Raw genomic sequence first — 16197 nt, 5'->3', positions numbered from 1 at the left:
CCACTATGTACAAGGTACTCAAGAAGTTATACTCCAGAGAAATAAACAATGCTATTAAAATGGGTTAAAATGCTAAACAAGAATTATCAACTGAGAAATACCAAATGGTAGAGAAGCACCTAAAGAAAAGCATGACATCCCTAGTCATAAGGGAAATGCAAATCAAAACAATGCTGAGATTCCACCTCATAACAGTCAAATTGGCTAAGATCAAAAAATCAGGTGACAGCAGATGCTGGCAAAGAAAGAGGAACACTCCTCCACTGTTGGTGGGGTTGTAAGCTGGTCCAACCACTCTGGAAATTAGTCTCCTCAAAAAATTTGACATGGTACAAGACCCAGCTATTTGACTTCTGGGTATAAACCTCAAAGATGCCCCACCATATAATAAAGACACATGCTCCACCATGTTCAGGCAGCCTTATTTATAATAGTTAGAAAATTACATTTACACAATGGATTGCTACTCAGCTATTAGAAACAATGACTTTAAGAAAACTCTAGGCAAATGGATGCAACTAGAGAATATCATACTGAGTGAGGTAACCCAGTAAGAAAATAACTCACATGATATGCAGTCACTGATAATTGAATACTAGCCCCAGAAAACTGTGAATAACAAAGCAACTCACAGACCTTATGAAGCTCAAAAAAAAAAAAAAAAAAAAAAAAAAAGAAGGCCAAAATGTGGGAGCCTCAGTTCTTCAAAAAAGAAAAAAGAAAAAGAAAAAATTGCATATTCTTCATATATTATTATGTAACAAATTTGTGGGCTATAATAATATTTTATAAAATAAAATAATTAATAAAAATAGAGTGCAATAGAATAACCCTTCCTAGAGTTACTATTGCTTTGATCAAACACCATGACCAACATAATTAAATTGGGTAGGAAACTGTTTGGCTTACATTTTCACATCATAGTCCATTACAGAAGGAAGTCAGGGCAAGAACTCCAATAGGGCAGGATGCTGGGAACAAGAATGGACACAGAAGCCATGCACAGGTGCTGCTTACTGGCTTGCTCATCATGGCCGCACCATGTAAAGGTTTATCTTTATCAGGCTTAAGAGATTTGAGAGGACTTATTGCTCAGAAAGCTTTTGTATGTAACTAAATGCAATTTAGAATGCTTTATGGATTCCTACACATTGAAGATTTGCAGGGTCCTGAGAGAAAGCGTTTTTCTGGTGTGCCGAGCAGAGCTTTGCTTCCCAAAACAAGACACAGACTGCCTTGAAATGTTTCCAAGCATCCACTCAATGTTGGTGCTATGAATGCCAAATGTTCCTTTTGCCAGAAGTTGCACTACAACAATCTTTTTCATAAAAATACTGTGTTCTGTTGATAGAAACGAAATTTCTAAGTTATAGCAAGTATAACTGAATCCAGACTGTTAATTGAATCTATAGCTGAGTTTAATGTACTCTTTTAATTCTACTCAACTCAATAACCACAATATTTTTATGATGTTGTCTCTGGTTTTGGTTTTTGGTTGGGGGGGCATAATTTAACCCGAATTGAGGAAATAAATATGTAACTCTAAATGACATGACAACAGCTTGTTTGGCATTTACAAAAATAAAAATGATGATCTATAAAAATGATATACTATAAATAGTACAAATAAAATAATATATGATAATCAGCTATAAATTTTGCAGCTACTCCAACTGAATATAAGCCTGATTTCATCATGTCCTGTTATTTATGTACCATATTAGTTAATTATCTCTTGGAAGGCTGAGCGTGTGTGTGTGTGTGTGTGTGTGTGTGTGTGTGTGTGAGTGAGTGTGTGTGTGTGTGTGTGTGTGTGTGTGTGTGAAAGAACACTATCAGTATGTCAGAGTAATGGCCAGATCTTGAAAACAGATATAGGAACAATATTTAGCCAGTAAGAAACAGAAGCAGAGTAAAAGCAAACAGAGTGCTCACATTCACGTCTAAGATGGAAGTGTTCAATAAATAGAAGCTACCTCACCTCCATGATTTACATGATGATTCAGCCAGGATTTCCTGGGTGTTGCTGCATCCCTAGATCGTGACCCTATGTCAAAAGCTGAGATTTCTGGATGTATAAATATAAGACAGAAGAAAAATAAACCAAAGATATGGAAACCCTAAACTTGCGGTAGGCAAAGAGCAGGACACAAAAGAGCCAAGTGGTCTGTGAGGTGACAGCATGCCAAAATGGCTTCCTCCCTTACTGACCACATTCCCCTCTCAAATGATCTCTCATTTATGAATTAGGTATATTGATCTTGTGGGAGGAGATGTTAAAAAAACTGAGAAACAACAAAGACAGCTTACTTCCCGTTACCTTCAACTGAGTGTAGCCAAAGTAAAGTTATGTTGGATGTCTTCTGTCAGGACGTCTTGGAGGGACAAGTGGCTCTGGTCTACTACCTTTGTCATAATCCTGAAACTGACTTGACTGAGGATCTTCAGGTTTCAGTTTCTTCAATCCCCAACTTCAGTTCTTTCCCACTGGAGGCCACTGAGGTGCATCACTTGACAGGGTTTATTTTACCCTGTTTCCTACATCTCTGCTTGTACCCTTACAGTAGCAACCCAAAACCTATCCTATGTTTTTGGTGCTAAAAATAACAGCTAAAAGATTGATAGACAGGTAGATAGATGGATAGATAGATAGATAGATAGATAGATAGATAGATAGATAGTTAGATTATAGATATATAGATGACTGATAGATAAACAGATTGGTACATATATAGATAGAAAGATAGATAAAAGATCTTTTCTCTATGGGTTCTTCAACTCCATTATTTATGAATGTTCATGTGAATTATTTATCCATTGTTTAATGTACAGTATTAAAATCTTTCAATTATATTATATTTCTGTCTATATCTTCCATAAGTTTTATTAATAGTTTATTTATGCATTTAGAACAATATATATGTATTGAATTTACACCTTTAACATTATATAATATTCAGGCTTACATACTTTTACTTATTTGTGTATTTTGGTTGATGTAGGTATAACTACTTCCACCAACTGCTTTGTTTCCAATTGTATTGGACATCTTTATCATGCCCTCATGATCTATATACACAATTTCTTAGAACCAAATGAGTCTTTTATGTGTAGCAGATGATTGAGTCTTTTTTAGCTAATTCTGCCACTATATTTTACAATAGAAAATTTAACATTTATATACTCAATATTATGTAAGTTATGACTATGTAAGGATTATTAAAAATCATTTACATAATTGTTTGAGTTTTGGGTACTTTTTTGTTCCTTTGATGCTAGCTTTTTCTACTTTGATAATTTAATAATTTTAGTATTAGTTGCTTTGATTTGATTCTCTTTATCACTCCTCTCACTCCTTTACACATCTGAGCGAGGTAGAAGCTTTCCCTTCAAAATATAAAGGATTCTCAGACTTAGTCTGGCTTATGGGACTTAGAATATGATGTGGTGGTCCTTGTTCTCAGGTTGCACAAATTCACAGCTTCTTACAGGAAATAGAGTGGAATCTTGTTGCTTTTGGGAGGATCTGAAGGAGTGGTGCAATTTGTTCAACCAGTGAACAAAGATGCTAGTTTCTTCTGAAGAAGAATCTACAACAGCGAACTCTAAGAGAACCTTTGTTGTGTAGACCACAAGGCATCTATAGCTGTGGTGGAAGATTGATAAAAATCTTAATCTGTGAGAGTGAGTGAATATCTCTGGGTACTGCAATGTTATTTTCTATGGTAGATTTTGTTTATTAGCTGTCTGTATCAATTTTTTTCTTTCTGTTTATATGCATTTCAAATTTTATTCAGCTTCCCATTTTCCCCTGAGAATGTCCATCCCACTCCTCCCCGTCTCCGTGAGGACACTCCCCACCCATCCACTCACTCACTTCTGCCCCACCACCGTAGCATTCCCTGAGGCATCAAGTTTTCACAGCACCAAGGACCTCTCCTCCCATCAATGCCATACTCTGCTACATATGCAGCTGAAGCCATGGGTTCTTTCCATGTGTACTCTTTGGTTGGTGGCTTAGTTCCTGGGAGCTAGGGGGGGTCTGATTGGTTGATATTTTTGTTCTTTCTGTGGGGTTTCAAGTCTCTTTAGCTCCTTCAATCCTTCCCTTAACTCCTCCACTGAACACTCTGATGGTTGGCTGCAAGCATCCACATCTGTATCAGCAAGATTCTGGCCAAACCTCTTAGAAGACATGCATATCAGAATACTGTCAGCCAGCACTTCTTGGCATCAACAATAATGTCTGAGTTTGGTGGATGAATATGGCATGCATCCCCAGATGGGGCAGTCTCTGGATGGCCTCTTTTCATCTCTGCTCTGCTCTTTATACCTGTATTTTCTTTTAAAAGGAACAATTCTGGGTCAATTAGTGCTGAGAATTAAAATAGCAATGTAGGTGGTGTAAGGCTTCTTTTAACTCAAAATTCCAAGTCAATGTCACAGAAACGTAAAGCATCCACAGCCAAGAACACAGAGGATGACTGTATGTACATTTATGTTCAAATGTCCTTTTCTTCTCTTAAATAGGATCTCACTCAGGAGAACAGTGTCACTGATAGTAGGGAGTTCTTCCTACTTTGATGAATATAAGCAATTTAATTGCTCATCATATAGGCCTCTAGACCAATGAAATCTAGAGAATCTTTCAATGTGACTTTCTTTCCAGGTGATTCTATGTTTTGTGCAGTTTACAATCCAGTCTAATCATGATACAATTTCCATGACTTCTCCCTACAGATCTTCATGTATTTCTGGTATGTGTTTCCTCCTACATATTCTGTTATGTTATTTCTGTTCTCATCCATTGTAAGACTGTAGGTTATAAATTCAAATTTTGTCATTGACCAAAGATTTCTCCTTTGTGAAGCATGTTTTTATTTTAGTAGGTTCTTGTGGAGGCAGTAGGGCAAAGAATCCAGGTAGAAAAGGAACAGAAAAACTTGCTGAGAATGAAACAGTCAGACTCTCTTTCTATTCAGCTCTCTTTTATTTGTACTGATGTATTTCTATCATTTCAGTTCTGAGCATCATTTGGTTTTGTTATGTATTTCTTGTAATAGCAAGAAAAATAGCCTTGTTAGCTATATTACTAAGGAGGATTCAAACCTGAGGAAGGTGAAAAGGTTCTAGTAGAAGAGTCAGAAATGAAGCTTAGGATACTGACAAATTTGTTTTAAAAATGTTGTTTATTCTCTGCTGCCTGGTTCTCTTTAATCTTTAATGAAGACATTCTAGCAGATTTGGGACTGATACACCTTGACAGCTTATGGTAGTATGACCATAAGCAGAGTTGTGTCAAATATCCAGAGCATTCTTTAGTGAACAAAGCATTCACAGCCCCAGTCAGTGGTTTAAAACACTTGGCCTCACCCACGTTAGCAGCTATAGTGTTTGATTCTAAAATTTGGGCCAACACAGCTGATCAACCTGATGATTATTAATCCTTCATAATGATATTTTTAGGAATGTTAAAAAGGCTTTGTTTGTTAGAAATATATTCCTATTAATGTTTCATGCCGGAAACTAAACTACAAATGGTTAATTCACTGCACAACCATCGGAGAGAATCTATAAAATAAGAATACCAGCCAAAAAGGTAACACAAAAAGATTGAGGACAGTCAGTCAGTGTAAACCAAATTGACTTGCAATTTTTAGGTGAAGGCATCTGGGAGATACGTTTTCAGATAGTAAGTATGAAAAAAAATTCTTACATGCAAATGAGAACCTGGCCAGGCATGCTTGATCCCTTGATCCGTAACATAAGGAAAGCAGTTAGACAGCACAGAACTCCACGTGATAAAGTACTGGCTTTTTAATGTACAAATTACCATTTGCACCAGAAGGACTTTAAGTATTATTTATTTGGGTGTTGCTTTTTGCCACATGCTTTGCTTCTAACCACTGATCTTTCTAGAGATGCTTTCTCTGCCTTGAAAGCAACAGGAGCACACTATAACAGAAACCTATTCAGACCACATTTTAGCTCTGCTTTCTTAGCAGAATATGTTAAGTTTGGTTTTAATTTTACATTTATTTTCTTGTGTTTATGTATATGTATTATATTATGTTTGTTTATTTGTTTGGATGGATGTATCATTAGGATTTTTTTTGAAGGCTCATGTAGCTCCTTTATAGTATGTAAGACACTTAAAATCCTCATAAGTAGAATTTGAGTGGCAGCTTATTAGGCAGATATTGCCTAAGGATGTTTTATCTCCCAAACAAGAACACTGTGCATAAAATATAATTTTGTAATTTTATAATATTACATTATTCATTCAAAGTGAGCTAGTTAACCTAAGTAAGAGTTAATTTTTTTCTTTAAAGATTCTAGAATTCTAAGAAGACATCATGAGTAACTTAAAAACTAGTTCTCCTTCATTCATAACTGTTTTGAAAATCAATCAATTATGAGGGACAGAAAACAGTGAAAGTGATTCAGACTCTCCTTAGGAATTCTGTGAAAGTCCATGTGTTCTGTATATATTAGTAGCTTGAGACATAACCTTTGGCCTTTACAGTTAAACTCCAAGTAAAACATATCTCAAACTACAGACCACAGAAGACCAAAATACTATTTTTATGTGAACCTGTTTTTAAAAAAAATTAGGGAAAAGTTGAAGATTATAATGTCAGTTCTGAAATAATGATCTTACAGATGTCAGAAGATTCCCTCTTCCATGTAAAATTTAAATATCTCAGCTGTTTGCCTACTTCATGGCATTTTGGAAGATTATGATAGTAACCAAATCAAAATCTGTCACTTGTTAAATAAATATTTAATAAATATATGTAATATACACATCACTATTGGATATAGAAAAGTGGTATTCATGAATACCATGAAGTAATTTTAAAGAGTTAAGGGGAAAAAAAGGAGGTGACCATGCATTTGGCTTGAATAAAACCATCAAGGATACATTCTGTAGCCTTAGCTTAACCACTCACACTGTCTCCTTTCCAGGCCTGATTATTTGACAATGTTTTTGAGCATTTTTAAAAATCAGCCTCCTGTCATTGTAAGAAATTGCTGAGATAATTAACTTCTAAAAGAGTTTACTTGACTAAAAATTTTAAGTCTACTCTTCATGAATAAGTGTTCCAATTGCTTTGGCATACACACAAGGATAAACATCAAAGACAAAAGTGAAGCACATAGTAGAAATATGGTATGAGCCTATGGTACAAATATATTTACATTATGAAGCAGGAAACCAACGATTAAAGGAATTTATCCTAATTTCCTTCCAGGAGATTTAAACAATGCACTACCAATATCTCACTGGGTTTAACTTCCAACTCTTCTTCAAGTGGCAAATGTAGGAAGAATCTCTTGTGTACTATATGGAAGTATCATCTGTCAATAAAAAGCTGATGGTCAATCAGCTAAGGCAGGATTAGAATGTGGGACATCTACACACAGAGAGAGAATTAGTAACTCTGGGAGATAGGCAGACAGGGAGCTTGGCCACCTGAACTTTGAGGAGATGATGATCTTATAAAAACAAGAAGAAATAACGTAGGTGGCAAACATAGAATAGAATAAGTGGGCTATGTAAAGTCATAAGCTAGTCGGGAAATAAGCCCAAGTTTATGGCCTAGGAATTTATTCATAAATAATTAAGTATAAGAGTTGTTATTTGGAAACTGGGGTCATAGGTTAAAAAAAAACATGGATATACCCAAAGAATATGTTTTTATTCCATGTATATTTGGAGGACATCTAGCCCTCAGAATATAGTACTTTTCAAATTACAATTTAGTTTTACTTGATTTGCATTTCCCTGATGACTAGGGATGTCAAGCACTTTTTTAGAGACTTCACAGCCATTTGATATTCCTCAATTGAGAATGTTTAGCTCTGTACCCTGTTTTTTAATAGGATTGGCAGTCACTGATAACTGGATACTAACTCCAGAAAGCTCTGAACACCCCAGAAACAACTCACAGGCCATATGCAGCTCAAGAAAAACAAAGGCCAAAAAAAAAAAAAAAAAGCCTCAGTCTTCTTAGGAAAAAAAAATGTATAGAACCATCTCAGAGTATGGTATGCCTGGACCTTAAATCACTAATAATACAAGAGCTAATAATATAGCCTTGTGGCAATTTTTGGTATTCAAAGATCATAATGCATAATCTATACTCACCAAGAAAACTGTTTCCATGTTACGTTCTGTCCTACATGTGCTTTATGCTTATGGTAACTAGTGGAATTTCAATGCATGCTCTCAAACCTCTAAAAGAATTAAGTACTGACAAAAAATATTCATATAGTGTTATGCCAAAATGCCTTTGGAAATCTGTACATGTATTCCACTTTTTAAAAAATAAAGTTGTAAGAGAAAAAAACAATTTAGTTTTACATATTTATCAACTCCAATTCTTGGCTTTTATCCCCCTTCCATTTTATAATAATGTAAGAAAGTTCTAAATTTCTAAACTTAACTTTATAATCATTAACTCAGCAAACAGTTTGATTTTTAACCAACTCTGTCATTAATAGCACCAAGGAGATTGAGCAAAACATGAACAAGCAGGATTTCCAAAAATTATGGTATAAATAGTCCATGGTAACATGCCTGAAAAACATATTAGATAAAAGTATACTTATCCTGTCACTAAATGAAAGTGGCAGTGACCAAATTCAAAAGACCAAATAGCTGAATTCCATACATCAGAACTATTAATACACTGGAGATTAAAAGCATCCTCTTTGCATTAGGAAAGATGCTATGGATGTTTTCTCTGATTGCAAAAGATAAAGCTTTCCTCTCATTACAAGTGCCATTTGCCAAATGAATTTGTAATGTCCTATTTCACATTATCAGTGCTAATATTAGTTCTTCTGGCAAGATATGACTTCCAGATGGGACTAGGAAATGAAAATATAAATGTGATAAAGTGGCACCATGAGACAGTAATGCACAATGGGTGTGCCTCCCCGACCTGCAGTTATAGGCTACACTGGACACACTTGGAAAGCACTATTTAGAGCCACTTACAGATTGTCACTATTGATTCAAGCATTTTCTTCTCTCTAATTCTTTTAATAAGAGTATGGTTTAGAACCTTGGCATGCATTAGAGGAATCATCACCTAGGAACAGGGAGTGCTGTGATTACAAGAGCAGAGACTATATGTACTGAGGAATTTGACATGGATAAATTCCCTATCTTAAGATTGCTTATCTATGGTATGTTCATACATGATACTAACTGACTGTCAAATGTAACCTTTGGTTGATAATACAGCACTATACATTGAGGAGAATTAATCTATTATTCTATTATTCTGTTCTTCACAATAAATGGAGAGGGACCAAGGGACAAGACAACTGAGAAAGAAGAATTCCAATTTTCCACTGGAATGAGCATAGAGTTCTAACCACCGCCACTGAGGCGAAATAAAGAGATTTACAAATCAGTTTTGATGAAAGAAGGTTTCAACAACCCTTAGAGAGCTACAAGGTGCTTAATTTTATAACAGTTTAATAAAGGAGCAACAGAGAGTAGGAAATTTATCAAAAGGAAAATGGTTAGAAATTATGAAATAAGTTTCTTCCTTTTCTCCTTTCTCAAGGATTTCATCTTTCAATATTTTGAGCAGATTAAATTTCTGAAGACCATGGGCGTGGTGGTGCACACCTTTTATCTCAGCCCTCCAGGAGCAGAGGTGGATTTCAGTGAGTTCAAAAGCAGCATGGTCTACATAGTGGGATTGGGCCCCTGCTGTTCTATGACTGAAATTAAGCATTCCATTAAAAGCACACTGAATTTCTTTTGTTTCAACAGTACAATTTCCTTTAGTTATATAGTTTTATTATAACAGTAATATTTGAGAAAAATACATGAACTTGATATGTTGCAAATGATGATTTCATAATGGCCATTTCAAATGTTTGCCTTAATATATTTTCAGGAAAAGAAAATTCATACAACTTCCTGAAAGTCTCCATCAAGAAAATGTTTTCTTTTTAATTTGGGGATTTTTGCTTATGTTTTTACATCAATTCTCTGCATGGAAAAATACTTATTCGGAAAAGATTTTATGAGAAACATTTTATGAGAAAGTCAGTTTATCTTTAATAAAAGTTTGAATCTAGAATGAAAAACTGAATGTCATCTTAAAATTTTATGGAGACTGAAACCAGCAGAGTTTGTGTCCCTGTTTCTCTTGTCTCTCCTTACTTTACTCAGATTATTCTTTATTACCTCAAACCTGTCCACTTTTACCTCTACTCCAGTTTTCATGTGGTTACGTGATGGGGATCAATTTTATATTTTTCAATATTATGCTTCTTTAATTTAAAAATCAACACAATTCAGTTTTAAGTGAAAGCCTCATTTCCTGGATCTCACATCAGAGCCACCTATCACTTGCATGCCCTTTATCTTTTCAGTCTAACATCTCAATTCCTCATTTTGGCCACAGATTTTGTGAGCCCTAAAAAATAATCACTACATAGTTTCATTCCATGAATCATGTTCTCTTGGTGTCTTCCATTTCCTCTGACTCCCAAAATCTTACCTTCCCCTCTCTATGGGTTTCCACATCTTGGACAGAATAGAACCAGTGGAGACCTGCAATTTAAGTTCTTCCACCCCCCCCCCGACTGGTGTTTGAAATAGACTCTCTGATGAAGGTTGGACAAGGTACTGATCTATGAGTATATTAGAACAGCATTCAGAATCATTTCATTAGTTTTGTTTGCCTGAATTTGTTTAATTTTAGTTTTTTTATTATTATTATTTACAGGTCATTGTTTCTACCCTGATTCTCTGGATTTCTAGCCATCCAGAAATGTTGTCTCCAGTTTATGGCCATCCAGGCAGTATCAGGCATGAGATCCCTCTTATAGTTCAATAGTTTTTAAATTCATTGTTCAGCTTCTTCTCTCAATGATACATGTAAGCATATTTTTCCTCACCAAAGGCTTGTACCAGTAACTATGTAAAAACTCCCTATAAATTACATCCCCAAAATTTCCACCTTGTTTTTCTTCTTTATGACACATGACAACACTAAGATGAGTAGTATGCCCCCCCCTTGCTATATTGCTGAAGTTGTATTTAAGCTTTCTATCCTTCAGCTTTATCCTCAGTCTCTTAAGTAAGTAGTATTGCAGAAACATGGCATCATGCCTTGAAGCAACTATCAACGTGTAAAGATATAGGTGCACTTACAACCTGAGTGCGTGGTTTTCCTCCTAGTTCTACCAGAACATTCTTTTATTTTCTCCTTGGTTCACTACCTTCAAATTCTTTGTTCTCTAATATCTTCTATTTTATACATTATATATGTATATATATACATATATATAATCACACTGGTCTCTATTTTCTCTTTCCTCCATACCTCCCCTTAAGTCCACTCCCTCATACTTGGCATTTCTGATTTTAAGACTGAAGCTTGTGAGCTTTGTTGGAAAGCATTTTTATCTCAAGTTGCTTTATTTCCTTTAAGAAACATGCAGAGATAGAGATAGAAATTATATTGAGATAGAGATAAGATTTGTGTCTATGTATCTGTGTACATGTGTGTGTGTGTGTGTGTGTGTGTGTGTATGCACACACATTGTGGTTCTTGTATGTGTTCTTAGTGATTAAATAAAAGGAATTGGGGAAAACTTAGTAGTTCTAGATGAGACAGTCAAAGTGGAAAAAAATAAAAACTTAATAAAAACATAAGAAACATGAACACTGAACAGAAAGAACGCAGCAATACTCACATAGGCTGAAATCTGATGTAAGAGCAGGACTGAATAGCGACAGAAATAAAAATCTTATCGATCAGGCAGAAAACTATGCAGAAGGTCCAAAATGACTCTTAAAATTGATACAATCATATGCATGGCCCATAATAAAAACTGCCAGGATACTTTAAGTAGTTTGTGTTTACCCAAGACTGACTTAGTACTAGACATTGGTTCCTCAAGTCTGTTATCATTATATACAATCTTTCTAACTACCTACAAATTTTACTCTACACCTACACCTTCCACAGCAAATCCACCTCAATCTCTCCCATAATGCTTCAGGTCAAGCCATCATTACTTGCCATTTACATATACTATAAATATACATAAACATATTTATATTTGTGCTGAATATCCTTCTTTCTCAATTTTTCTCCACTTTACTGTTCCTTTTCAACTTCTATAATATCATCAGAGTAAGCCCTCATTTGTATTAAAGTATCCCACAAAAAATTATTTCTCTAGAGTACTCAGTGAGGACATAAACCTATCCTGGTACTGTGTATGTTTATCTACCATTGATCATGGCAGCTGTCTATATGAATTATTGTGGGACCTGGTGCCAGGAAACCCAGACATCTCTCTGTCTGAGGAAAAGGCAACCTCTGCCCCCTCCGTTGCTGGGTCTGGATGGCGAATGGAGCGATAACCCAGCTCAGCCACTGCTTTCCTGCTGGGCCACAGGGGCCAGGCCAAGCTGAACTGAGACAGCAAGAAACTTTGGTACAAGATGCAAGAAACTTAAAGATAGAATAACTCTTCCCAATCAGAGGTGTTATCAACTCTTTAGAACAAAGGATCTCAGGTGGAGAAATAATTTCTACATGCATCTTTTTGACTTTTGCTCTCAGCTCCCCATCAATACAGTTTTGATATACTTTGGAGTCTGACAACTGGCACTTCCTATTAGCTTGGCCTCAGGGCTTGGGGAGACCTTGTTTACATATTTGGGGGCAGTCCTGCTTCTGCCTAGAGCTTGCATGCAGTCATGTCACATGAAGTGAGGAACTTGGCTTATGGGCAATCTGGCTGGGGTCCACTTCACATCTTCCTATGGAGATGGGACTTGGGGCATGCCCAGTGTTCTGAGGGGCCATGCACTGCTTAGGGCAACGTGAAGATTCCTGATGCTTGAGAGTTCAGGAAGCTTCCTACCAGCTCATTTAGCACTTCTGGGCCTTGACCACCTTAAATGAGAATCAGGGTTGCTAACTCTGCCTACCTGCCCCACAAATTCTAATTATAATATTTAAACACAGCATATATTTATATTATAATGATATATTTATATAGTATAAGGAATAAGATTATAATTTATTTTATATTATATATTAACATATAATTCTTTCTGTTTTAATAAATATATTATTTATGTATGTTTACTGTATAACATTGGATGTACTAATATACAACAATTTATTATATAAGGTAATATATAATATTTTATTATATGTGTTAATTAACAAAGGTGTTAATGTACTAAAATCTATATAAAAACATGATTTTATAAGTTCCTTATTCACATGTGTGCCTAATATCAGAATATAATCAAAAGATGTGTGCAGATTCACTGGCTTTATAAATAAATTGATGTATTAGTGAATGAGAAGTTATTGTAGAAATATTATGCTTCATGAAAAGCCTACAATGGTTTGAACCTGTTTTACTCTTAGGAAAAATAATTTCAGTACTTTGAAAAGGGAAATAAAAATTAATTACAGAGAAGAAAAAGAATTCTCAGATCCAAAGATGAAGTCTCTCTTTCAGAAACTGGGTGACAAGATCAATGATAGCTGTGCTCTTACTGATAGCATTGGGAAATTACTAAATGATATTTAAATATAGGAAATTACTACTTCTCCTGGTAATTATAGCTTAGGAATTGATTTAACGTAGTCTCCAGGGATAGATTAGCATGTAGCAACACATAAAAAATACATGAAAAGGTGAAGTCCTCCTGGATGGCTTCTGCTTTCAGAGCTCCTTTCAAGAATTATTGATGTCTTTCTCCAGCAGGCTCACAATCACACTCTCCTGAGATACAATTTGTGGAGAGAATACTCAACCCATCATCTGGTGCAGCCGGGAGAAGGCAGAAAAGGTGCAATCCTATCCTGGGAATGCAGCATATTACTACTTGCTTTAGGCTGCAGCTTCTGGTTTGGTATTTACCCTCTCCTGTAACCCAGTCTTTTCAGTGAGGCTCTGTGATGGTATCGCCAGCTTCTTCATCTCTGGTTAAATGTCTGAGTCCCTCACATTGAATGGTATTGTCTGTACTTAATGTTTTTAGTAATACTCCTGGCCCAGAGCAATCTCGGATACTGTGGTAAGTATAAAATAATTAATAATCTTTTATCCCACGCAAGGGCCAGCACCCATGGGCCACATGGCACTTCAGGGTATCTCTAACTTAGTGGATCCATGCTGTCTTTAGGAACTCAGGCAGGGTTCACCCTTCCTGCCTTGTGGTTTTTTTCACTCACTTTCCTCCACTACCATTAACTTATCAAACAGGTTTATATGTTAAATTCTAAAGCCACAAACCATATACACAATCAGCTTAGGACCAGTGGACAAAGAGATAAACTACCCATCTAGATAAGAAAAATGGACTCAAAGAAACTCTTAGAAATAATCATAACAACCTTACCAATCTAGGAATGCACGAGAGAAACATTCAACTCTGTTTCCATCTTGGTTCCTCTTCAATCTCCACCTACTCACTCCTGTTCCATTTTCCTAGACTTTCTGCCTACCTCTCCACTGTCCAATCATATATTACCTTGACATCAACCTACATAGCCTTGACATCAACCTACACTTGCGTACCAAATCTTAGTGTTTTACTAAAGTTTTTAACTCAAGCTTATATCTATTAGTGCTTTCAAGTATTCTGGTTTTAAAATTGAGTTCTTATATAATGGTACAGCACTAAAATTAAGTAAATCATAGAACACGTTTCAGTTTACATGAGGAACAATAAATAGTTCTTGTTGGAATGAAAGTGGACCCTCTTTCCCCAAACAGGATATTTATCAAAAACTAGAGATATTTTTGGTAGTCAGAATAGAGGCATCTGGTTAGTATTTGTGGATAGAAACCAGGAAACCTGTGGTATTAATCATGCAATAATGCTCAAGACTGCTCAACCATCTCATAGTGGATAATCAGCTCTCCCAGAATGTCAGACAGGCTGATTTTGTATAGACCTGAATTTTAAATTTATACAATTATTTGGCTTAATGTATCAACATGTTGCATGGCTAAACTTGCCTCACTAATAAAATCAGGGCAGAAAGTACATAAAATTTACCAATTTGGTATCCTATAACCTAGTCACTAGGCTATTTTCACTGACTTTATCCATCTTGATGAACTAACAGCTGACCATCCCTCTTCTACACAGGACCCTGGAGGCTTAATAAATCCAGTTTAATGAGGTACTCTGCCATCCTCAGGTGAAAAATGCTCCAGCAATGTTATCCCCATACAAGGGAGAGCAAGGATTGCTTTGCAGATAGACACATGAAGTTCATTCCTGCAATGCACTTACATCTCATCTCTCCAAAAAGTACAAAATTTGCTCATAAAAAATAGAAGCAGACTGACAACTTCAGCATTTTCTTTTACCTCTGTCAGTAGAAGTGGAGTCACTGAAGAATCAGCTGTCAGGAGGCTGCGTCTTTAAATTATCCTGCACGTCAGCCACCACTGTTATTGAATTCTGCTTGCTTCAGAGAATCCCCTCATGTATAAAACAGGCAGTAGAAGCATATTATTACACTGATCTCACAAATGGGGGGATTAAAAAGTTCTAAATGTGCAGGCTGGAAGTTTCAATCTAGCAAACCTGGAATATGTAAAGCACTGAAGACAGAGAGAAAATTCTAAGGACTCTGTCCCTTAAAGTGCAAAAGGCAACAGAGTTTCATCCAACTGGTTGATTATAAATGTCAATCTGTCTTTAAGATGCTGCACACAGGAAAATGCTAGGTGTGTTTAACTTTTCTCTTCTCAAAATGCTGTGACTTACCGACACCTCAAAAATGCTAAATTAAATATATTTGCCATCTAATATATCTTAATTATAATATTCCTACAAAATTGGACTAAATACAATTTCACAAGTTGCTTCAATATGTGTATATTTTATGATATGTATCACATATATTGAATATGGTTATGTTGAATTTCATGGAGTTTTAATTAATATTATGTTCAATATATAATTTTATTTTCTATCCATTGCTTATTTTAAATGGATGTTAATAAAATATGTTCTCTAAGCCAGGACTATATTTATTTATAGACCACCATCCTATATACCATTTTGCCAAGCCACTATGTCTCCTGTCTGTACTGTTTGTATAACTCTCTACTTATCTGTTTTCGATTTACGGAATGAATTCAGCTGCATAAGAAAATTGATTTGAG

Source organism: Micromys minutus (assembly GCF_963924665.1).
Source record: "Micromys minutus genome assembly, chromosome: 1".
NCBI classification, from domain to species: domain Eukaryota; kingdom Metazoa; phylum Chordata; class Mammalia; order Rodentia; family Muridae; genus Micromys; species Micromys minutus.
Note: the sequence above shows the minus strand (reverse complement) of the source record.